This window comes from Pan paniscus, chromosome 15 (assembly GCF_029289425.2).
Source record: "Pan paniscus chromosome 15, NHGRI_mPanPan1-v2.0_pri, whole genome shotgun sequence".
Taxonomy (NCBI): Eukaryota; Metazoa; Chordata; class Mammalia; order Primates; family Hominidae; genus Pan; species Pan paniscus.
The window spans coordinates 45,962,229-45,989,284 of NC_073264.2; the positions used below are offsets into that span (position 1 = coordinate 45,962,229).

The 27,056-nt window shown below is 38.4% G+C and overlaps 1 long non-coding RNA gene across 1 annotated transcript in view; it reads right to left on the reverse strand.

Moving 5' to 3' along the window:
- Positions 1-6,699, reverse strand: part of LOC134728892 (uncharacterized) — a 405,206-nt gene extending 398,507 nt beyond the window's left edge. The window contains exon 1 of the long non-coding RNA XR_010109752.1: positions 5,716-6,699. This is a non-coding gene — a long non-coding RNA (uncharacterized LOC134728892). The remainder of the gene's footprint in view (positions 1-5,715) is intronic.
- Between the last annotated feature and the right edge of the window lie 20,357 nt (positions 6,700-27,056).

Here is a 27,056-nt window from a genome sequence, read left to right on the forward strand (position 1 = left end):
TATGATGTTCACACATGACAAAATCATGTAACGATTAATTTCTCATAAGGCATTCTTCTCATTAAGCAATGCATGACTGCACGTATATGTCACATACAAGGCATAGGAAATAGAATGGCATGTCTCAATACCAATGCTGGAACTCTAAGGAATCAATGTTTTCAATATTCTGAGGGAGATATATTTTTAATACAAAATGCTATATTGAACAAAGCTGTTAACCAAATTGAGGGTGAAAGAAATTTTCAGATGTGCAAAAAAGCATAAAAACTTATTTCTCAAGTATCCTTTCTTAAGCAGCTACCGAAGAAGTTTTTTTCTTCAGAGATACAAACAATTCCACCAAAGGAAGTCAGGGGACACAGAAACATCAGAATGGCAGCAACAGAAAGTAATTTCCAAGCCATAATTCAGAAATTTTAATTTAAAAATAGAAAAAGATACACTAAGTATAAAATAATTATTCAAAAAAGTCTTTTGACAAAGTTAGAGAAATCAAATCAATTTACCTATTTCTTATACTATATTTCCTCCATTAAAATCACCTCTTTGTTGTGTCAACTCTTCTTGAAGGCAATTGAGTAATAGACGATACAAAATGTCTTTTCAAATACGAAAGAAATCTCGGAATTTCTCAACCAGGAAATATTGATGGTTTATTGTTTTCTCCAATAATTTGAATTTTAAAATTCATTTTTCACGTATTTTCTGGCTTGTAAAATTGGTATGTGAGACCAGGGATTATAACTCATTATTCACTGTAACTTCAAAAGTCCTCAACATGTGGTAAGTGCTCAATAAATAGCTGTATAACCTAAATGATATTACATGCATAACAATTAAAGTGTAATTAATCTACATGAACTGCCATTTCAGGTATGAAGATGCTTAATGGTGCTACAGAAGAAGCTATCAAAAAACTGCACAATAAAGACACAGCAAGAGTAAATGAATTAAGTAGGGCACCAGCATTTTGAAGAAAGCAGACCCTCCCTAAATATGAAGTGACAGAGACTCATTACTATACTGTGAGCAAATACTAAGCAAAGACTATGAAATTTCTTAATGGAATAAACTTCTCAAAATTATTCTCTTAGTGGTACTAAATAAAAGTAATTATTAGTACTCACAGAAATTATCAGACTTCACTTTTTCATTCATTTATTTAACAAACATATACTGTGACCGTGTGTCAAGTACGGTACTAAGAATTAAGGATTCAACAATAAACATACCATGATAACTCGTCTTGTGGAGGTTACAATTTGTATACAGACATATGTATACCAATAAAATGTATACTTTCTCATGGTATTGTCTTTATAACTCTCAACATATCCTTTCGTGTTTTCATTAAAATTCAGAATAAATAAACCATTATGCCCTAACTGGATTGGTCTCATCTAACTACAGTCAGGATTTGGGGGAGAGGAAGATGTCAAAGGTATAAATAAGCAACACTCTACAGAATCATATTTTACTGAGACATTTTTTCTGGATATACAACATATTAGCTGATTTGTTTGTATTGCAGCTGTTGATGCTAAAGGGGACATTTAGATACTAGGAATTAAAAGTTTTCAGCTCCACACAAGCTCAGGGTTATAGCCCCAGACCTTCACAAGTAACCTAATCAGTTTTGCTAAGATTCTCATTCATAGAGTCTGTAGGATCAAGACAGGTGTGTCAAGGGTATCTTGTACCAAGATATATTTTTAAAGCGGCAGTCTTTTGGCATTCTGTTCTCCCCTGCAGCCCACTAAACCACTGGAATACACTGAAGCAGGATTTCAATAAAGAGTACCCTTATATTTTACATGTAGAATTGGAACCAGACAGAAAAAGCCTTGAATTCAGTCATAAGCAAGTGTTCAGACAAGTTACTTTATGCATCTTTTCTACACACAGACTAGAATCTATATCTCTACAACTGATCCCACTGGGACCTGAGGCAAAACATTTTGCAGGATGAATACATTATGCTAATTGCTTTACTCTATCCATTTGTTCCTCATCCTTTCCTGGTTTCTACTTTTCTCCTTACCCTTGCCCTTTAATAATCTCTCATGAGAAGGAACTTATCTTTTTTTCTGTTTACAGTATGCAAAGGAAATACTCATAAGCAAGGAGTCATCTGAAGTAAGAACTAAGACAAAGAATACATTCAAGAACAGAATCCTTTTTTAAAAAAATGCTTTGTATTGGGGTATGTTTTCATTCACCAGCTTATGCAACTGAATGCTTGCAGGGGATCAGAAAAAGAAGCACCCCAATTCTTTTATGGAATACCAAGCATGAATAAGGCCATTCACCCCTTTGGCTCTCCCTCTCTGTTACTTAAGCCGTCCTAATAAAGAAGTGAATTTCCCTCTCCTCTTTCTATTTTCACTGTGTGTATCAAAGCCTCAGATGCACATTTTGCTATTTTGTAGTCCTTGTGGAAAAAGATATTTGAAATGTGAGGGGCATGTTAAGAAACCATTTATAGCTTTTACAACAGAGCTTTAAAAAGCCCAGGGTCAGCACAGCAGTGTCCATTTCACCTAAAGCCAAATTTTTAAGCCAAGGGAAAAACAAATAGTGCTTTGAGTTTTATTTACCACATACTGATAATTCAGAAAAAAAAATAGCATTAACTAAGTGCACTACTATTGACTCATTAATACATAACAAAATGATTTTTGAATATACAAAATGAAAACCTTAAAAATTATAATGCTTAGAAATTGTTGTTTGACAATATTTTTGTGTCCTGGCCTCAATTTAGAAACATCTCTGGAGCCAGAACTTTTCCAACATAATATAAACTTCTTTATCCTGAAGAACTTGGTTTCTAAACATCTTAATGATTATTATAAAAATTTACTTTCAAAAAATGTAATTTTTACCAAAAGACAACAGAATGAAAAAACAGTATTTGGTTATTACTAACTTGAAGTGTAACTTTGATACTCAAATCTTTGATACTCAGCTTTTGAGAGACTGAAACAGCAGTTTAAGGGCTTAAAAACATTCTCTTAAATTCTATTAATCCATACCTTAAAAGAATCTGTTTACTGTCTGCCTTTGGGCAAACTAGGAATCCAAAAGGTATCCAATTGTAAACGTTTCCATGAAATCCCTCTGAATCACATTCAGAAAAAGGTAGCTAAGTAAGGGGTGTGCCAGAGTATGGGATCTGGGTGGGAACTAACGCATAAATAGGTTTGCAGAAGGAAGACAAAAAATCAGTGGGAGAGGGAAACTGATGGGTACTTAGGAGAAGAAGGATGGATCCAAGTGGGATAGGTATATTTCTAGGAGGTGACTGAGTGACTGACAGAGCCACTTCTGTAACCTGTAAATACAGCTTCAATCCCTTTTCAATGAAGCATTTTGTGCCTTCAAAGGAAATTGAAGTCAGGAAAAGAGAGAAAACACACCACATATGAAAGATTGCCACCTGTTTTGTTCACTTCTTTAACTTCCACTCCTCCATCCATTTTAGAAGAAATTCTCCCCACCCTGCTCCAAAGACATAAAGAGTTATTTTATTGAATTAACCCAAAAGGATCTTCTTCTTAGAAGAGCTGCTGACCACAGTGGCCATTAGGTTTGGGAGGGCAGTTATACTATTTTTGCAACCTCTGAGCCAAGTCTAGTGAGCAGCACCTCTAGGCTCCTCCCACTCCAACCAGGGGCTCTGACAACAGTCACCTGTACTAGGGAGGCAAAGGGATTGCTGGTGGACATGAGTCACCTGCTGGGCTTGAATTCCAGCTCTGCTAACTACTAGCTATTTTTTCAACACAAGCAACCACCCATCTGTAGAATGGAGTTGCTGATGATAGTATCAGTATTTATAGTGTTATTTATGAGATTTAAGTAAGTGAATATTCATAAAATGCCAAAGTGCTTAATCAGTGCCTGGCTCACAGGCTATGTTAAATAGCTTGTCAAATAAAGTTTAGGCATATTAAAATGAATTCATTTTAAAATTTTGATTGTAACTTATGTATCACTTCCATTTGTGATTAAAATAGAGTCACCTTCATTACTTTACCTTTTTGATTTTTACATTTCTGGAATTGAAATCCCTGGGCCCTTATTCTTCTACTTTATACAATGCAAAACAAAACTCAAAATTGTGCTTTATGTAACCATCTTGTCTCTTTTTTTTTTTCCTAAACACTACGGTACCTATCAATAGAACTTAAACGAGTGAATTACTACAAAAATCAACACTTTCTTAACATCCTCTCTTGTTCTCAATGACATAGGGAAGCCTATATAGTATAGATTATTTCCCTACAGTTTTGTCATTTGCAGGCAGTGCTTGCAAGCATGAATACAACAAAGCAGAAAAAGAAAGAAGAAAAAAAATACATTTCAGTCACTGAACCCTATAAGTCAGTACAAAAAGATGCAGTTAAAGGTGCCATTTTCCATCCAAATAGGTATCTTGAATGCAGTTCTTTGTGATACTTTCAGTTTTGGATGGTATTTTAATGGAAGAAAATGGAAAATAAGCCCAGTCTGAGCAACTATATCATACACTACGGCCATGAGCTCAGTGTAATTTGATTTAACCAGGTTCAATACTAGCTTCACAACGCATTGAATCATGAACTTCAGATTTTTCTTTGCAGTAAAATCCTTCCGAATCTTGATTTCCAGCCAACATGCACATCACCTGTTGTTATTCTTAATTAAAGCAGCATTGACAAAAATACTAAGGGCCAAAATTTTATACCTATTCAGAAGAAAGTCAGTCTAGTGCCCTCACTTAGGAAGGAAGTACAGAGAAAGCACTCAAAAGGAAAATAAATGTGGATTATTTACTGATACCAAAAATGAAGACTCCTGGAAACAAGATATTTAAATTTTTCAGCCCAATATGAGTTTAGAGTCAGAGTTGCAAACCTGAGGACAATAACTAACCAATTTAGCCACAATTGTCACCAATAGCATTTGTAAGGTTGAGGCCAGAAGATCACAGGTCTGCTACAACAGATTTATCACTTCTTAAATCATGTTTCTGTCCATCATCCTCTGCTCAGGTTCAAGCTGTGATCAATGAAAGGATGTCCGTCTACAGCCCTGAGATTTGATATATGGATGCTCCATAAAATTCAGCACTTTAAAGACATGTATTGATCGATATAATTCCAATATAAAAGAATAATTTGATGGTAGAGCCTTCATATCACAAAACTTGAAAGCTATTTAAAAGGCAGATGAATATATTTATGAAGAAATTGCCAAGTAAAATTCCCAAAAGTTTGAGACTATAATGTAGGAATACTTTAATTAGGCATTCGCTGTCTAATTAGACTTATGTGATTTCAATAATGTTTAACATTCATAAAATAAACCAGAATCCTTGGACTATGCAACCTCACATTAAAAAAAAGATAAACAACTCTAAAAGAATCAATCAAAATAGTAAAGATGTAGAATTAAAAGCAGCAGCAGATTCTACAATATCCCATATACCACTTTGCTTTCATGGTTAACAAGAAAACAGACTAAACATGAACGAGACGTGACAAGCTGTTTTCAACAATGAAGATGGTAAACACAGTGCCTTCAAATATGTTGACCCACACAAAACTCAATGCCCTTTATTAGAAACACTAAGTCGGAACTTTATTGAGAAACACTTGGCCAAAGCCTCATTGATCACCCTCAAGTTGCATAAGACAGTAACCAATATTTTTTTTTAAATCATCTTACCTTTCCTTTGGAGATAAAACTGCATCTTTTCAGCTCCCTCCTGCCTCCGACACAGAAACACACGCCATGAATTGTTAACAACACTGAAGATATGTGAAAACAGATGGCAATAATCAGATTTTCTAAATAAACATAAGCACTGAACCTAGTTTAAAATATAACGTAAAATTCTTAAAAATATAAATAGCTTGTGAGTTTTTTGTAATTTATAAATAATATACATTACTCATATGTTAAAAAAAGAAAAATAAATAAAAGCACAAAGAAAGAAAACAAAAGTCATCTATTACCCTATCACCTAAAAAAGAAACTACTAACTTTTCGGTGTATTCTTCAGGCATATATAACAAAAGAATTAATTACAGTTAGTTGTAAAACATTTGTTTTATAATGCAATTCTTCTAAATAAAATGTGGTATATTGGTTATTTTTAGATGTTAAAAAATAAAGCAGAACTACCTATCTAGAAACCCATTATGAGAGGTGACAGCATGCTGGCGGCCCTCGCAGCCCTCACTCGCTCTCGGCGCCTCCTCGGCCTTGGCGCCCACTCTGGCCGCGCTTGAGGAGCCCTTCAGCCCCCCGCTGCACTGTGGGATCCCCTTTCTGGGCTGGCCAAGGCCGGAGCCGGCTCCCACAGCTTGCCGGGAGGTGTGGAGGGAGAGGCTCCGGCGGGAACCCGGGCTGCGCGCTGCGCTTGCGAGCCAGCGCGAGTTCCGGGTGGGCGTGGGCTCGGCAGGCCCCCCGCTCGGAGCGGCCGGCCGGCCGCCCCGCCAGCCCCGGGCAGTGAGGGGCTTAGCACCTGGGCCAGCAGCTGCTGTGCTGGATTTCTGGGGCCTTAGCTGCCTCCCAGCGGGGCAGGGTTCGGGACCTGCACCCGGCCATGCCTGAGCCTCCCCCTGCTCCCCCCGCTCCCCCGCCGCCTCCGCCTCCCCACCTCCCCCGCCCCCCGTCCCCGCCTCCCCGCTCCCCCGCCGCCGCCTCCCCGCCCTCCCGCCGCCCCCACCTCCCCGCTCCTGCGCCGGCCGGATCCTCCTCAAGAGCACTGGCCCCTGCTCCACGGTACCCAGTCCCATTGACTCCCCAAGGGCTGAGGAATGTGGGCTCACTGCGTGGGACTGGCAGGCAGCTCCACCTGCGCCCTGCTTGGGGATCCACTGGGTGAAGCCAGCTGGGCTCCTGAGTCTGGTGGGGACTTGGAGAATCTTTATGTCTAGCTAAGAGATTGTAAATACACCAATCAGCACTCTGTATATAGCTCAAGGTTTGTAAACACACCAGTCAGCACCCTGTATCTAGCTCAGGGTTTGTGGATGTACCAATGGACACTCTGTATCTAATTAATCTGGTGGGGAGTGGAGAAATTTTATGTCTAGCTAAGGGATTGTGAATGCACCAATCGGCACTCTGTATCTAGCTCAAGGTTTGTAAATGCACCAATCAGCACTCTGTGTCTAGCTCAGGGTTTGTAAATACACCAATTGACACTCTGTATCTAGCTAATCTAGTGGGGACTTGGTGAACTTTTGTGTCTAGCTCAGGGATTGTAAATGCACCAATCAGCAGCCTGTCAAAACGGACCAGTCAGCTCTCTGTAAAACAGACCAATCGGCTCTCTGTAAAATGGACCAATCAGCCAGATGTGGGTGGGGCCAGATAAGAGAATAAAAGCAGGCTGCCCAAGCCAGCAATGGCAACCTGGGTCACCTTCCACACTGTGAAAGCTTTGTTCTTCCCTCCTTGCAATAAATCTTGCTACTGCTCACTCTTTGGGTCCACACTGCCTTTATGAGCTGTAACACTGGCTGTGAAGGTCTGCAGCTTCACTCCTGAAGCCAGTGAAACCATGAACCCACTGGGAGGAACAAACAACTCCAGACACGCCACCTTAAGAGACGTACCACTCACGATGAAGGTCTGCAGCTTCACTCCTGAGCCAGCAAGACCACGAACCCACCAGAAGGAACAAACTCCAGACACATCTGAACATCAGAAGGAACAAACTCCAGACACGCTGCCTTTAAGAACTGTAACACTCACCGCAAGGGTCCGCGGCTTCATTCTTTAAGTCAGTGAGACCGAGAACCCACCAATTCCAGACACAATTACAGGGTACATATCCAAAAGAAAATACACCATTCCACCAAAAAGACACATGTACTCCTACATTCATTGCAGCACTATTTACAATACTGAATGTAATGCAAAGACATGGAATCAACCTAGGTTCCCATCAACAGTAGATTAGATAAAGAAAATGTGGTATATATACACTATGGAACACTATATAGCCATTAAAAAGAATGAAATCGTCCTTTACAGCAACATGAATGCATCTGGAGGCCATTATCCTCAGTGAATTGATACAAGAACAGAAGTCAAGTACCACATGTTCTCAATTATAGGTGAGAGCTAAACATTGGGTTCTCATAGACATAAAGATGGCAATAATCCAAAATGTGGACTACTAGAGTGGGGAGAGAGGGAAGGGGGCAAGGGTTGAAAAATTAACTATTGGGTACTATGCTCACTATCTGGGTGATGGAATCATTCATATCCCAAACCTCAACATCACACAATATACCCATATAACAAGCCTGAAAATGTACCCCTGAATCTAAAACAAAAGTTGAATTATTTTTTTAAAGGCTGATGGAAACACATATTATGAAAAAACTTCACATGGAGTTTGAATTTTTTTGCACCAAACTAAACTTACACCAACTTGTTATAACATGTATGAACAGGAGCTAGTTTGGGGCACTAAGAAGGATAAGACATCAGTTTGAACAGAGTTCTTATCAGAGCAACATGAATTCTGCTAAAATTAAAGCAAGAACAGACATCAAATTTATGGTGAAGTTTGTGTGGAAAATAAGTGAAATCACTGATGCTTTATAAAAACTTTATGGGGATAATGCCCCTAAAGAAATCAGCAGTTTACAAATGGATAATTCATTTTAAAATGGGATGAGACCATGTTGAAGATAAAGCCCACAGTCACAGACCATCCACATCAATTTGTGAGAAAAGAATTAATCTTGTTCATGTCTTTTTTTTTTTTTTTTTGAAACAAGTTCTCGCTCTGTCACCCAGGCTAAAGTGCAATGGTGTTATCCTACTCACTGCATCCTCAGTCTCCCAGGCTCAAGCAATCCTGCCACCTTAGCCTCCTGAGTAGCTGGGACTCCTGGCTGATTTTTGTTTGTTGGTTGGTTTAAGTAGAGATTAGATCTCCCTATGTTGCCCAGGCTCTTGTTTGTGTCTTAATTGAAGAGGACTGATGATGAAAAGCATAAACGATAGCCTATGCTATAAACATTTCAACTGGTCCAGCTTATATAATTCTGACTAAAAAATTAAAGTTGAGCAAATTTTCTACTCGATTGGTGCCAAAACACCCAGATCAGCTTCAGACAATAGCAGAACTTTCAAAGGACATTTTAAATAAGTGAGATCAAGACCCTGAAGCATTTCTTGGAAGAACTGTAATGGTAGATGAAACATGGCTTTACCAGTACAATCCTGGAGACAAAACATAATCTAAGCAATGGCTACAAAGAGGTAGAAGTGATCCAGCCAAAGCAGAAACAAACAAGCCAAGAGCAAAGGTTATGGCAACAATTTTTAAGGTTGCTTAAGGTATTTTGTTGTTGACTTTCTGGAGGGCCAATGAATGATAATATCTGCTTAGTATAAGAATGTTATAGAAAGTTAGCCAATAGTATAAGAATGTTATAGAAAGTTAGCCAAAGCTTTAGCAGAAAAACAGCCAAGAAATCTTCGCCAGAGAGTTCTTCTCCACCATGACAATATTCCTGCTCATCCTTCTCATCAAGCAGGGTAATTGTGGAAGAGTTTTGATGGGAAATCACTAGGCATTCACCTTATAGTCTTGATTTGACTCTTTCTAATGTCTTTTTGTTTCATAATCCTAAAAAGTCTTAAATGGAATGCATTTTCCTTCAGTTAATAATGTAAAAAGACTGCATTGACGTGGTTAAATTCCTAGGACTCAGTTCTTTAGGGATGCTCTAAATGGCTGGTATCGTCACTTACAAAAGTATCTTGAACTTAATATAGCATATGTTGAGAAATACAGTTTATAATTTTTACTTTTATCTTTTAATTCTATTTTTCCATGAACTTTTTGAAATCTCTGCATATATATATTTTTTACAAAATTGGGATCCTACTGAAAATAGTTTTGGAAACTTAACCTTTTTTAAACTTAACAACACGTTATAAACTTTTTTATATCATTAAATATTCTACTAATTACTTTAGTAACTACATTTTATTTAGCCATTTTTTCCCCTCTACATTTTATTCCCTCAATTTGAAATTACAAGTGGTTTAATTTTTTCATTATTATAAATGTTGCTTTGATAAACATACAACTTGATAAATCTAAAACTGTTTTCTTGGGAAATATTTCTAGAAGCGAATTGTTATGTTAAATTATACCTTTTTTATGTTTTGATTCATATTGCCAGATTACCTTCTAGGAGGAACTTTTTAAAATGTTCTATGTTTTATTGAATTGACTGTGCCACTAGCTAGATTAGCAAAAAAAATCATAGTCACCTAGAATCTTTCCATGGTTCATTCAATGGAGTTTTATGATCCTGGCCTCCATTATACCAAAGAGGCATCAATTAGAGCTCCACCATCACTGCCTATAGCTACAGAGGTCACAATGAAGGAAAGTCTGTGCAAACATCTGTAACATCACCCACAACTTCCTTGAGGGGTCATTTAATTAACATCATCTCTTTGTGATTGGGCGGCAGTAAAAAAGAAAATAAAAGTGCCTACATTTCTTCAAAATGTTCAGAAATTAGGATTTCATATTTCAGGGAATTTTATACTAATAAGTCACAATATACAATTTATAGTCATAGTAATTCCTAAATGAGTTTCAAAATAACTATTTTATGCAGTTTTTAGCAAAGATTCATCTTCCTTGTGATTAAAGGATGAGGCCACATAGTACTGTACTATAGTTAAAGGCAAAGTTAAGTTCAGCAATTGGCTTCATTGCATTTGAATCACTTTTTCATTACTTGCTGGTTCTGTAGTCCTGAGCAAATTATTTAACCTCTCTAAACCTCAATTTCTTCACATGTGAAATGTGAGTATAATTTTTTCTGCAGTTAGTCTAAGGAAGCATTAAATAAGAGGATCTGTGTAAAATACTTAGCGCCATGCCTCGCACACAGTGAGCATTCAATATGTCTTGATAGTTGTTATTGTTAAGCAAAAATTGCCTTTGGCTCTTTGAAACTTATTGCCCTTCATTCTTCATTTGCCTAATAAAATAATATACATTCTCTGCAGCCTGTGCAGAAGTAAGGTCTCTTTCAGCTCTGTGATGCTAAAAGAACTTTGGTGAGCTTCAGAAGCCAGCTAGTAAGAGTGCAGAGTGTTGATTAGTTAGTCATACAAAATCCTCTTGGGATCCTCTGGAGCCACAACCTCTGTGTTTGCAATGAAACAACACTGACATCTAGTGATAACAAAGATGAACTACATATTTTGGTCAGTATAAAAGCCTGTATTCTTGGCCCAATGAGTTATCCTATGGTTTTTAGGGAAAATGAGTTAAATCCTAGGTAGATTTATGCATATATTTTTAAGTTGGCTATATCTAATCCTTTGGTTGCTTGAACAACTGATGTCCATATTATCATATGTATCATATCAACCTTCACTTTTAATTGATTTATGTACCTTAAAAATGTGAAAAAGAAACGTGGTTGGAGAGAAATATTAAAGTATGTTCATTTCACTTTCAAGACAAGACTAAAAGTCTAGGAAAGTAATGCAAATTATTGCAACATGATATAGCAGGCATAAAATACATTAACGGGCCTTGAATATTATATATTAATTTATGAACTTCATTTTACACAATTCTATAATGAAGATCACAGAATTGAAATGATCGTGTTAGATAAAATGTAACCAGTCAAGAGTTTTTCTGTTTTGTGTGTTTTTAATAACAAAAAGGAGTTGAAAAATTAATATTTCAGAAATGAGCTTACACATTCAATCATAAAACAAGCTTCAAGAGGATTTCTTTTTTTCGAGACAGAATCTTGCTCTGTTGCCCAGGCTGGAGTGCATTGGCACAATCTCAGCTCATTGCAACCTCCGCCTTCCAGGTTCAAGCGATTCTCCTGTCTCAGTCTCCAGAGTAGCTGGGATTACAGGTGTGCACAACCACACCCAGCTAATGTTTGTATTTTTAGTAGAGACGGGGTTTCACCATGTTGGCCAGGCTGGTCTCAAACTCCTGACCTCAGGTGAACTTTCTGCCTCAGCTTCCCAATTTGCTGGGATTACAGGTGTGAGCCACCACACCTGGCCCAATCAAGAGACTTTGTTACATGGAAGTTAAACAGTCACAGAAAATCCACAATTATCAGTCTATATTTACTGAAGCTGTGCTAGTACTGGTTTGCCATATGTTCAATGATTAAACCCTTTCAAGGAAACCTGAAGATTCAAATCAGCTGCAGGACTTCAGAAGTAAATGCTAATAGCAGCAACTACATCATGAGAACAACATTGAGAGAGATCCCCTGAGTCAGCTGAACCATCTGTTTATCATCATCATTATTAATAGCATCTAACATTTGCAGAACATTTATTATGTATCACACTCTGCTAGGCTCTTCTAATTCTTAATTGTTCATTTATTCAACAAACAGACTGTCTGCAGTACTGCCAGATCATGTAATAACAATGGTGGTTCATGCCAGACAAAATCTCTATCCTTGTTGAGATTATAAGCTACTGGAGAAGACAGTAATAATTACAAAACGGAATAAAAACTATAAGTGTATGTTATGGACTGAATTGTATTCTCCCACTCCACTGCAAAAAAAAAAATTATATGTTGGAGCCTCCAGTATCTCAGAATGCAACTGTATTTGGGGATACAACGTTTAGAGAGGTAATTAAGTTAACGGAGGCCATTAGGATGGGCCCTAATACAATCTGACTATTGTCCTTATAAAAAGAGGAAATGTGGACAAAGAAACACCAGGGATGCATGCACACAAAGAAAAGATCATGTGAAGATGTAGCAAGAAGGCAGAGAGGCCTTAGGAAAAAGCAAACCTGCCGACACCTTGACCTTGGACTTCCAGCTTCTGAATTTTGAGAAGTAAATTTCTGATGCTTAAGCCACCTAGTCTGTGGTATTTTGTTATGGCAGACATAGCAAACTAATACACTGTGATAAAATGACAAAAGAGGGTTCACAGAACTAGGAGCACATATAAAAGTGCATTAGGCCTAATCAAAGCATTAAAGAAGAATGAACTCTGAAGAATGAGTAGAAGATAAGTCAGAAAGGGACAAGCAGTGTGTTTCAGGCTGAAGGGAGAGTTTATGCAGAGCCCTGTAGGAGGAGGAAGCAGGGCGTATTTCCAGGAACTGAAGGAAAATCGATATGGCTGGAAAACAGACTGTGAGGGGGAGCATGGTATGAAACAAAACTGGAGGAGGAAGCAGACATGAAATCATGCAGATACTTGCAGACCAAGAGTTAAATATTTAGGTCTTTATCCTGAGAAAATTGGACGTCATTGGTGTGTTTTAAGCAGGAAATAATATATTTGAATTTTAAGAGCGTTTCAGCTGAAGTAGGGAGAACAGATTGGAGGGCAGCAAGAAAGTAAATGGGAGACCAGTTAGGAAGCTATTTCAGTTGTCTAGGGTAGAAAAGTGATATCCTAAACGAGGGTGATAGCAGTGAAGATGGAAAGATGCAGATATTTAAGAGTTTGACTATTATGGTTTCCTCATACAAATGGAATCATGCAGCACTTGTCCTTCTGTGAGAGGATTATTTTGCTTGGCATAATATCCTCCAGGTTCATCTATGTTGTCATAAATTATAGAATTTCCTTTTTTAAGGATGAATAATATTCTATTACATATATATATATATATATATATATACCACATTTCCTTTAACCATTCATCTATCAATAGCAGTTGGCCATATCTTGGCTATTGTGAATAATACTTCAAGGCACATGGGAGTGCAGATATCCCTTTGAGATACTGATTTCAACTCTTTTAAATATATTCCATAATACAATAGTGGATATCATGAGCTGGAGGGGTGGGTAAAATGAGGCACTGTTGTTCAATGGGGATAAAGTTTCAGTTTCACTAGATGAATAAATTCTAGATATCTACTGTGCAACATAGTGCCTATAGTTAACAATAAGGTATCGTGCATGTCAAAATTTGTTAATAGGGTGCACCTTGTGTTATGTGCTCCTACCACACACACACACACAAAGGAGCACAAGAAAAGTTTGGGAGGTGTTAGATATATCTAATACCTTGATTGTAGTGATGGTATCACAGATGTTTGCATATGTCCAAACTCATCAAATTGTATACATTAAACATGTGTAGTTGTCAATTATACTTCAATAAAGTTGTTTTTAAAAGAGAGACTTAAGAGATAAGGGTACAGAGACATGGCAATGGTTTGGTTATGTGGAGTGACAAAGAAAGTTCTTTCCAGATTTCTGCCTTGTAAAATGGATAAAAGTGCTACCATGGCCAGGCATGGTGGCTCCCACCTGTAATCCCAGCACTTTGGGAGGCTGAGGTGGGTGGATCATTTGAGGTCAGGAGTTCAATACCAGCCTGGCCAACATGGTGAAACCCCGTCTCTGCTAAAAATACAAAAATTAGCTGGGCCTGGTCATGGGTGCCTGTAATCCCAGGTACTTGGGAGGCTGAGGCAGGAGAATTGCTTGAGCCTGGGAGGCTAAGGTGCAATGAGCTGAGATGGTGCCAGTACACTGTGGTCTGGACAACAGAGTGAGACCCTGTTGGAAGAAAAAGAAAGAAGGAAGGAAGGAAGGAAGGAAGGAAGGAAGGAAGGAAGGAAGGAAGGAAGGAAGGAAAAGAAAAGAAAAGAAAAGAAAAGGAAAGAAAGAAAGAAGGGAGGGAGGGAGGGGAAGGGGAGGGAGGGGAAGGGGAGGGAAGAAGGAGAGAAGGAGGGAAGGAAGGAGAGAGAGAGGAAAGAAAAAGAAAGAAAGAGAAAAAGAAAGAAAGAAAGAAAGAGAAAGAAAGAGGAAGGAAAAAGAACAAAAGAAAAAAACACTACTATAAGAGAGGGAAATAAATGAGAGTGAGATTTGGGGAAGAAAATATTTTAGCTCTATTTTGAATTCTTTTAGTCTGATGTTGAGTCTGAATTTGCCTTTTAAGACCTTTAAGAAGAAATGTCAACAAGTTCATTAGACAAGTGTGAAGCCCAGATAAAAGACCTGGGCTACAGGTAAATTTGGGGTCATTCTCACATCAGTGGAAAATGAAGCCAAAGATATAAATGAGAAGATCTAGGGGATAAATGCAAAGTGAGAAGAGGACAGCCTAGGACTAAGTCTTAGAAACTCCAAAGACAAAGGAATGAACAGAGAGGCAGGATGAAACGTAGGGGCGTGCAGTGTCACAGAGTCTGGGAAAGGGGGGAATTACCACCAAATTAGAATGCTGCTGAGACATTAGGATCAAGTTAGGAATACGTGAGAGTTGTTTCAAGATTGAGCTGAGAAGTCAATGGAAGGTGAGAAAATGGAAGCAGTGGAAATAGATATTTATTTTGAGATAGTTCTCTAGGAGACAAATACCTGTGAGGTTGACAAAAAGTTTGGGATGTAGATTTGGGGATTTTGTGGGTATTATAGACTGAATATTTGCATATCCCTAAAATTTATAAAAAGTCCTAACCCCCAATTTGATGGTATTAGGAGATTGTATTGGCAGATTGTATTGGCAGTTTTCCAATGAGAAATATCCCCCTGAGAATTCCCTGATGCCTGGGAAGTAATTCGGTTTGGAGAAGGTCATTGAGGGTGGAGACCGCATGATAGGATTTGTTCTCTTATAGGAAGAGGAACAGACAGCGCTTCCTCTCTGCCATGTGAGGATACAGTGAGGAAGCCATATGCAAACCAGAAAGAGGGCCTTCATCCAGAACCAAATATGCAGATACCTTGATCTTGTACTTCCCAGCCTCCAGAATTGCAAGAAATAAATGTTGTTTAAGCCACCAGGTTTATAGTATTTTGTTATGGTAGCCCTATCAGAATAAAACCATTGCAGGGTCAGGGGAGAGGTTGTTATGTTTTATTGTGTTTGGTTTGGTTTGGTTTAGTGGGAGAAAACAGGAATATGTCTTAAAGCTGATGGGAATCACACCATCTTTGAAAGAAAGATATTTTGGTGCATATGTTATAGCTCAGAAACCCAAGGATCATAAGGATTAAATAATTAGTCCTAAATAATATAACTAAGAAGTGGTTGAACCAGGTCCCAAATGTAGGTCTGTCTGACTCCACTTAGCCATGTTGCTCTCAATATTTACTGCACACCCACTATATACAAGGCCAGATGATATAAATTCATATTCAACTAGGACTGGGGACAGATTCAGTACACAACGTGATGATCACACTCCATAGAAAAAGAATCTGTTCTCAAGTCTAGTACATACCAGAAAGACTCTCTCTCACCCTTAGAACTGCTAACTTTTTATAGTGACAACATGAAAATTTAGAGTTGTCTAAAACCTTAGAGCTGCCTAGAACAACTAGAAATTAAGGAAAAGGATGAAAAGATGGTGTGTGAGAGAGTAGAAAAGAGGAAATAAAGGCATGATTTCAGCCTGAGTTATATAATTATGCCATTCTTGGCCATCCATGAAGGAAAAACATGGGATCACTAATTTATGTATTATCATTAATACTTCTATAGTTCTGATGGTATCATCTCATCTCATTCCTAATGCACATATTCCTCTCTTATGGGGATTTTTAACAGGCTGGCATGAGTGATTATCAGGATCAAATATTTTCAAGGAATACACTATCTTTGTTGGAGTGGGAATCCCTAACTGCTGGCCAAATTCCAGTAAGAAATATCCCCCTGAGAATCCTAACCACCAACCATTCTTAAGACCTAGCACCACTGGATATTTGCTCAGTGTTTCTTGTACTTCCCCAGGGAGTATTTTTAAAATAAAAAGAATTGAGAAAGTTCTATTGCAGTGACTCTCAACCTTGGCTGCACACTGTAATTACCTGAAAAGCTTTTAAAATTCTGCTTTTGAAAGCACCGATGCCTGGGTTCTTACTCCCAAAGATTCAGATACAACAGGTCTTGAGTGTGGCCTATGTAATGAAATTTTTAGATTTCCCCCAAGTGAGCCAAATGGCCCAGGCCCCTGTCACCCATACAAGTGCTCTCTGGGAAAGTTCATCCTTGCAACAGCCAATATTCACTTCAAAGTAGATACCATGCTAGTCACAGGGGCACAAAGATAAGTAAGACAAGATCCCCGTCCTGAAGGAGTTTGCTTCCTCATGGAGGGGTCAGATATAAAACAATTGCAATATCTTTAATACATCTTCAGACATCAACCGCACCACCACTCCTCTACTTTGGAGAATTTCATTTGTTAATTGGCAGAGTATTCAGAACATTTGTTCCAATTTTCTCCATAGCAGGGGAATTTTTCTTCAGGACCTCCAGAGTTGTGGTTCTCTAGACTATGCTGCCACTAAAAGCAAACAGGGACTTTCCTTTACAGTCCACTCTAAAGGTGAATGCCCCCTTCCTTCCTGGGGTCAAGGAGGAAAAGAGGAACAGCAAAACATCCTGTAGTAGATATTGTTCTTTACCTACCATAGACATACTCCCACCCACCATCACCGTTTCTTCCCTCTGTGCAACGAGAATATCAACTTTATGTTCAGTCAGATAGGGGAGCTGGGCTTCCCCTAAGGTTCAGGAATTGATCAGGATCAACTGGAAACAGTTACGGCAGTGCCTTTCCACTTTGCCAGATAAGTTCTTTCCCAGCCCCTTTGCCACTAAAGGTGCCATAAAACAATTTCAGCCAATAAAGTAAAAGGAGAAGTTTGAAAATGAGCTTCAGGGAACATTTCTCCACAATAGGAGAAAGCTTCTGGCCTTTTTTTTTTTCTTTTTCCTGTATTCAAACAGATTTAATGCCTGATGCTGGAACAGACATCTCGAGACCATGAAGCAACAAGCACAGCACAAAAAGGCAACCTGCTGAGAACCAGTAGTCAAAAAGAGCAAAGGAACCTGAGTCCTGTATGACCTTATTGAGCCCCTGCTCCAGCCTCAGACAGACTTCATGCAGACTTCTTATCCTGTGCAAAAAGTTAAACCCTATTTGTTCAAGTTACTCTTGGTCAGGTTTTCTGCTACTGTCAACATCATAACTAATATACAGCCCATCTTCCCTGCTACTTTGTCCACCTGGCCTCCAGAAGACTAACATATTAGATGGCAATGTAATGATGAAGTTATTTTGGAGGGAAGTTCAGAAGAGAAATATAGTGTGAGATGGACAAAGTTAACATTCTGGCTAATCTAGACTTTTCCATGCACCATTTAAGCAAAGCATCTCCAGACTTTGTTCTTCATCCTTCACAATAAAAGTGACCACTTCAAAGCTTCCTCTGCTTTGAATCAGACCCATTGACCTCCAGTTCACAGCTGTGCTATGGGGGTTTTCACTGTCAAACTAGGGACCCACATTTCCTAGGATCTCCTTCCCTGGATGGTCTGAGGTAGGTTGGCCAAAAGAAGAATTTGCATGAGATTTGAAAGACAGAAGTAAAGAAGTGACCATTATTCTCTGGAGTTCATTGTTGACAGACATAGAGATGGACAGATGCAGAAATAACCGGTAGGTTTCATTTCATCCTCAATATCCTCTATTCTGCATCCAACTCTTCTTCCCAAATGCTGACCTTGTTGACCCCAGGCCCACCACAGGCAGTAACCATATAGAGACAAGAACTTGCCACAGATCTTTCCATGTGCTTCACCTTTGCAGCCCCATTTTAATGGCTGGACATGCTTAGCTTCTCAGATGGACTGTTAGTACGGCCATTATGGAAAATAATATGGAGGTTTCTCAAAAAGTCCTATATTTTCTGATCCTGCAACTCCCCTTTCAGATCATCACTTTCCCAGCACCTCAATTGTGTAAGATCTAATTCCTATAATAAATGCCTTATCTCATAACACTCATGTATATTCTGTTCCCCTGACTGATGCACCTGCTCACCCACTCTCTTCCCTCCTATACTCCACACTACAGGTGAAAAGACCCTATTCTCAATTTCTTCCTCAGATCAGATGGCGAGCAGTGATGTTATCCCCACCCTATTACAGTTTATTAACCAGAGTGAGTATGTGTCCCCCAATTCTAGTTCCAGCTTTCCTCCTGCGACAGTGACAAGCCTGCTGATTCTTTTACTAGGAGACCAATTAAATAAGCACTTTTCTCAGTGACAAACATTAGCTTTCCTTGGAGACAAGTAAGTCTCCATGTAGAAGAAAGAACATTTCCCCAGTAACAGGGCTCTGTCTTGCCATGGAGAAATAATGGGCAACCTGTTTTAGCTCAGAAACACTGGGGTTTCATTCAACTGGGCAGAGACCAGACAACAACACAAGAGAATTGCACAGCTACACAAGATAATTGCACAGCCACATATGAGAATCGCACAGTGGCATCGTGTTTACCAGGTAATGGCCCCTGCTCAGGTCGTATCATTTTGAGTTATATCTCTCTTTGATGAAAAGGTTAGGGAATGCGGGGTTATTTGGCAATTCCTCCCACCATAGATTGTGAAGTAAGAGCTATGAAAACACCAAATATGAAGTGATAAATGTAGCTGGAGAGCATAGAGGTTTCCATGTCAGCTGGAACCTCTCTTGTTACAAAAGGGGGAAAATATTTTTCCAAGCTGAGTATCCCTCACTATCTGAATATATTCTATTCCCGGGTCCACACATTAAGAGCTTGAATAAGAAAGAGAGCATTACCAGAGCCTATTCCAATTCCTCAAACAAACTGAAACACTTTAGCACCTCCTTGCAAGGAAAGGAGAGGGAGGAAACTTTTCACAGCATTTCAGTAAAATATCACCCTTGTTTTATTAGCAATATTTCTAGTCACAGGTTTTTAAACACAGAATCCAATGAATCACAACCCATAATCATTTTCGTAAAATAGCAAATGTTAGCACAGAAATCTTTTTACAACCATTTTTTCTGAGAGAGAGACAAGAATTGTCATTTCGACCTTTCTTTCTCAGATTTCAAAGCTGCCAAAAAATGAGTATACCTTGACCTCCTAAAATAAAAAATGTCATCAGTAGCACTCTATCTCTCCATAGTCTTTTCAAAAGAAGCAGTAATTGCTTAAAAGTTAAGCCTTAAATTTAGGTTTCCTTAAAGACAGGTAGCACTTTAACATGTAAAATAGATCATAAAGTTCAGCTGTAAAATTAATTTTTACCCCAGTGAACTTTTCTTAAGCTGCTGAAATATTGCCATAAAAGGTCAAATCCTTGGTAAACTTCAGAGAGCAAGATTGTTCAAATAATATTCAGGTTGAAACAGGCAAATAAATGTGCTAATCATTCGAGCAGGATGAGACTGGGGTGTGTAGAAGCGGACGATATGCAGCTTGGAAAAGTCTTTTAAATATAGCCAATATGAATTTCAGTCAACAAACTCACATATGAAATAAAAATCGCTTTTATATACTATAAATCAGTACTTTGGGCCAGCAGAAAATTCAACCTGAGGCATTCTTGGTGCTCCCACGTACCCTCCCACGGTTAAACCAGGATTCCAGGGTTTGCCTAACAACAATTCAAATGGAAAACCACTCTGGCCACTGGTCTCCCCAAACAGGTCATGCCTGTGAGCTGGTCTTCACAGTGTACTTCAAAGCCAACAGCCCTCTACAGCTTCCTTCCCACTAATGGGACGTGAGAGTCTGCCGAGGCTAGAAACGCAGCATTTGGGATGCTGCCTTCCTGCTCATGCAAACTCCCCTCGGGAATCCGGCTGCTTCTTCGGGATGCAGCCACAGGCAGTACACCTATATGTAGTGCCCACAGATCTCCTCCTTTCAGACCTGGATGGTGCCCGCGTACTCCTCCCAGCTTCCCCAGAACTCTGCCTGTAATCTCAAACCTTGTCTCCTTCTTTTTTTAACAAAACCCTTTGGTGGCTGAGTAAACCCATTATCTGAAATAGTCTCCTCCTCCCAGAAACTTTTATTTCCTTACTTGTTTTATTTTTGTCATAGCACTTTTTTGAAATCAAATACTTGTATTTTTAATTGTACTGCTCTACCTGTATAAACATTTCTCCCTCTATATCTCCCTATACATTTACATAAAAAGTAAACTAGTACCCAGAATAATGGGTACCAGTGATAGATGCTCAATAAAGCATTATTGAATAAGTATTGAACACACAATTTAGCCACCAACTAGTTACCCTATCCTCATGAGCAGGGAGGGTTTTATTATCAAACCCTCCTAGGAAGCAGGTGAAAATACTTGTTTCACATCCATCTAGTACACTGAATAAAAGAATAAAAAACAGTTATGTTTCTATGTTTCAACTAGTCTGAATGTTCTTACCTTGCCACATATGATTTCAAGTTAAATGATTATTATGCTGCCTTGGGTCTCCATGAAGCACCTACGTTGTCCTGAAGCTAAGTTGTGCTAGGACCGGTGACCTACAGTTTTCTCCCCATGCAGTGCAATGAGAGAAACCTGTGAAACCTGAGAGGAAGAAAGAGGAGGGCAGAAAGGACTCCTGATCTTACTGTTTGTGCTCTGCTTCTGTTACATTTCAATCATTACATTATATCATGGAGTTAGGAAATTGTATGAAAACCCTTTTTATTCAGAACAATGAAAACTAGTCACCTAAAGGAAGAAAATGTGTAGGAATTAAATAAAACATTGTAACTGGCTAATGAGCAAGAAATTGTTGCAAGGAAGATGTCTGTTAAAAATACAGCCTCCTCAGTTTAGTGTTATCTAACTATAGAAGAAAAAAGCAGAAATCAATTTCACAAAAAAAGCCAGGTGTCACATCTCTTTATCACTGTGCAACTGCACTTATAATGCATTCATAGGACCTATTGACTCAAGTTATTACATTCTAATATAGATTAGCTAAATTGTTGAAACACAGATACACACTCAAAGAGAACATGAATTTTTAAATCCAATTTTATATTACATTTCTTGAGAAGTTTTAGTGTGGTTTGAAATCCATCCTGGAAGAGTATAGTAGAATATTCTGCCCATTTGTATTTTACGTGAGAAAACCAACAGGTTCACCATTTATTTCTAACTAAAATTGAATTGTCTGCGAATTGCAATAACTGTCAGCCTCTAAAGAGCTTATCTCACATCTCACAGTTTAATTGGATTGTTTTCTGTGGCAGCCTTTCCTTTTCAATTTCATAAAGACCATAAATGCTTCTATTATTGTTCTTTTGTTCTCTTCCTTCAGAATTTTGCTCATTTTAATTTTTAGTTACAGTGGCCTAAAATGACCCTGTTTTCCCTTCTAACCCAAAATTCAAGTGAACTGCAGCTATGGGACCATTTGACATCTTTCAGTCTATAATTACACTGATAAGATAAGTAGGAGCTTAATAAGGAAGGCAATGAGTGAGTCATTTATAATATTTGCAAGTGATCAAAATCCTGAAGAAGCAATGCAATTTCATTCTGCAAATGAATAATTTTTAAGTCATGTGCCTGGAGCTAGTTCAGTTATCAAGAAATCAAACCAGAAAATGACAGAAGACTTTATTTTGTCATGCCAAATTTCCAGCTGTAAATTCTCTAACAAGAGATAGCCCTTGGGTAACAAATAAGGTACTCAACAAAACTGACTACAAAGAAAATCTGTATACCAATATAAAAATTTTTTGGCATTAAAAACTAAAATAGAGGCCATACATGGTTCACACCTATAATCCCAACACTTTAGGAGGCTGAGGTAGAAGGATTGCTCAAGCCCAGGAGTTGGAGACCAGGCTGGACAATACAAGGAGACCCCACCTTGACAAAAAATAAAAAATAAAAAATTAGCCAGGCATGGTGGCACACACCTGTATTCCCAGCTACTTGGGAGGCTGAGGTGAGAGGATCAATTGAGCCCAGGAGGCAGAGGGTGCAGTGAGCTAAGATCATGCCACTGTACTCCAGCCCAGATGACAGAGTGAGACACCATCTAAAAACAAACAAACAAACAAACAAAAAACTAACCAAAATAGGATTATACTGGGAAAATGTCACCCATAAATACATCACAATGTATTGAACCAAGCTTAGCACTATATTAGGCACTATGGTAATACAAACATTTTAATCTCAGTTTAAAATACCATTATAGTGCAAATGTAAAAATAAAGCAAAATGGCAAGAAACTTTTAAAAAATTCTTTTATTATTTTTTAAAAAGTAAAATAAAGAAGAGAATCTAGGTAGTACTCCACAGCCTCTTCTAGACACACACATAGCTACAAATATGATTTCAATTATATATATATATACACACACACACACATACACACCACGCACCACCCCACACCACCATACACATACACACATTAATAGCAGCTATCTCTTGGTGGTGGATTAATAATTTTTTTCTTATTTAGATATTTGAAAAAATTTTATAATAACTAACTATATATTACCTTGGTAATCAAATACTGAACTACCTTGGTAATCACACATGCATATTTGAAGTCATCTTGACTCCCTAAATGATACCTACTTACTCCAATATACTTATATTTTAAGTACCAAAGGATGCTCTGTATATATTGAATAAATACTGAATCAGGGACATGAACAATATAACCCTATCATAGCTTCTTGGGAAATATAATCTATCCCCTACTCTATTGTAGTAGTCCGTTTTCACACTGCTATAAAGATACTACCCAAGACTGGGTAATTTATAAAAGAAAGAGGTTTGATTGACCCACAGCTCTGCATGGCTGGTGAAGCCTCAGGAAACTTACAATCATGGCAGAAGGCAAAGGGGAAGCAAGGCGCCTTCTTCATAAGGCTGCAGGAGAGAGAGAAGCACCAGTGCAGGACAACTGCCCTTTGTAAAACCATCAGATCTCATGAGACTTACTCACTATCATGAGAATACAAAGGGAAAATTGCCCCCATGATCCAATGACCTCCCACCAGGTTCCTCCCTTAACATGTGGGGATTATGGAGATTACAATTCAAGATGAGATTTGGGTGGGGACATAGAGCCAAATCATATCATCTGTTTATTTTTCTCATAAGAATCAGAACCTCCCCTCCCAATCTCTCATCCCCTCCTCCACACACACACCAGAATCATGATATATAAGCTCTCCACATCTTACTTACATGTCACAGAGAATTTTGGAAGACAATATCTGAGTCTGAAAGTCTTTATTAGATATTTTTAGATAGGATACCGTTGAGATCCCTTCAAATTTCATTATGTGGGACTACATCAACCAATGAAGGGCCAGATTAGGCTCTTTAGAGGCCTAAACACTGAAAAGGTTAAACCCTTCACATGGAATTTTTCAAAGTGACATCAAAAAATCACACACATACTAAAATTAAAATAACCTCTGTCTAACTGTTCTACCTTCAAAGTTCAGGTTTAGAATTCTCTTTTCAGTAGTGGAGGCAGGTGGTTCTTTACTGGTCTCCTAAGCTTGCCAATAGTCCATTCACTGCCTAATCCAGCCATGCACCTAGACAGGAGACAACTCTGCTCGCCTTCTCAGTTCTGCAGTAAATTTTTGACTGCAGATTAGGGAATTGAATTACCAGCACATACTCTATTTGTATAAATGTCCCACTTCACAAAGTCAAGAAGTTTCCAAATTAGCGATAATAACATAATTTCTAAACTGCTGCTTTCTGTCTTTTGAGTTTATTTCTTTTTCTTCCTGTCTGAAGCACACAAAGCCATGCCTACAAGATCAGATATCAGTTCACATATCACTCCTCTCATTTCCATCTCTTACAAAACCATTCTTCTCATCACAAAGCAAGCTAACCAAAAGACTAATTTGGGTGCAGTTGGAATAATTTATTCCTATCTAGCTTTATGAACACATAAGTAATGAAAATTCAAATATATATGTATGTATGCATTTTAGACATTTTAAGATTTGACTTTCAATTAAGAAAGATGCTATCAAAAGAGAGCTTGTGTATTGCAGGAAGCAGTTTGGTCAATACTCAAACTCTACAGAATGAAAATGAAGACTGAATCCAGCTGTCTAAGTAATCAATTATCAACAGCTAGAGGTGGGTTTGTGTTTTGCTCAGAGTTTAAGTGTTAGCAATCATAAATTCACAAGTGTCACTAGCATCTAAAGTGAAGAAGAGAGCTTTCGATGCTACTATTTAAGCTTAGTTGACAATAAGGAAAAAGAGAAAAGAAGCTTCATTTGTAATCTGAAAAACCACACATGCACAAAAGAATACATTTCTACCATTACTCTTCCACAGTAGCAGTAACCAAAGAATTTAGAACCAAATGATTCAGGAATTTAAGAGTCCATTAAATAGAGGGAAGAATTAGATCTCCAGTGCACTGCCTTCCCTTTCATTTGAAGTGAGTGTTTGTTACATGTTCTATTTAATATGAAGTGACTAAGACCCACTAATGCTTCAGGTCATCCAGGGAGGGTGCCCATCTGACACTCTCATTGTCACCTTAGCAATGAGGCAGGACTGCCAGGCAATTTCTACTTTATAGCTCTGAGATCTCTAAGCTGTACCTCCAAAAGGAACTGATAGGTAAATTGCCTCTAACCCAATCCTCTCTCATCACCAAATGCATTTCAAAATATAGTTCAGGCTTTTTTTCATTTAATCAAACAAAAATACTTGCAGAAACACATTAATATACAACATGAATGCTACCTTATTAATGTATAATTGTGATAGCCCAGCCTTTCATGCATATGTTTATATTGTTGCTATCAGACTGAGTCTATAAAGAGGCTGATTTTATACGTGAGTAAAAATCCAGGATCACCACCTGGTACAAAGTTAGGTGTATGCTAAACAGCTCAGCCTTTCAAAATTACTCCTCTTGCCATGAGGGTTGGAAATTTCCACCATTTAAAACTCGCTAATTCTAGGAACCTCTTTGGAATACCCTTGGATGCTATTATAATTAGTTAATAATGAATTCACAAGAATTAGTAATTAAACAATATAAAGTCAGTCATTTATAAAAATAATGTCCCGTGTAGAATAAAAGTTCTAAAATTTTCGATTTGATTATGTCATTAAACCATAACAGACTATATCTTAGCGGGTTACTGCTTGGTTTGAATAATTGTGTCCCCTCCAAATTTATGTGGAAACTTAATCCCCAATGCAACAATATTAAGAGGTGAGGCCTTTAGAAGGTGATTAGGCCATGAGGGCTCTGCCCTCTGGATTTGTGCATTATAAAAGGGCTTGAGGGACCGAGTTTGCCCCTTTCATCAAGTGAGGCAGAGGTTGCACAACTGGTTCACAGTCCCTTTTTTCTGGCCCTGGCTGCCTGCAGCCCCACTGACCTGGCTTCTGGTGCTGGTGCATCCAGCTGCTGGTTCCATTTTATGGAAAGTTTGGTAGTCTTCGAACATCCTGCTGGTCAGTCTTTCCATAACCTCTCTGTGTCAGGAGAAAAATGGGTTTGTCACCACAACTCCCAGGTAGTGGTCTATTCCATAGCCTCTGTGTGTGGTCTCAAAGCCTTGGAGGTAGCAAACCAGTCTATAAGCACAGATACTTTCTAAAGCCTGCTCTATACCTTAAGGAAACATAATATCAACTATGACAGGCTCTGCTCCACAGGACACTAGGGTATATATTTGCCTTCTTCTGACAGGTTATGCGCTCTGCCCATTTTCTGCTGCCCTCCTACCAGTTCCTGGGATTGATTATATCTATAAGTTCGGCGTTTCAGAGAGCTCCAAACAAGAAACTAGCATGAGGGCCTATATTAAATACCTCCAATTCCAAAAGACAATTTCTTTGCGACCCTAACTTCAGGATAGGATGAGGCACACAGAACATTCCTCTCTCCCGACATGAGGTGGTGGGAAGGCACAAAGCATCTAAAACTATATTCCATAAACTCTTCTGCCCCAACAGAAATTTCCCTCTTCCATACAGCTTGCCTTATATATCCCCTTTTTATTTACTCTGCCATATTTTCTCACACTTGGCAAGGTCCATATGCCACCTAGACATTGCTAATCTACTGCCTTTGTCCTCGGGCATGCTAAGTGGAAAATGATTCTAAAGAAAGGAAGAACAAGCTCTTATTTTTATGTCTAAAGTTATTGTCTTGAGTAAATACGTTATGCCTTCCTCATCCTACAATCTTTCAGTGATCCTGTGAGTGCACTTGTC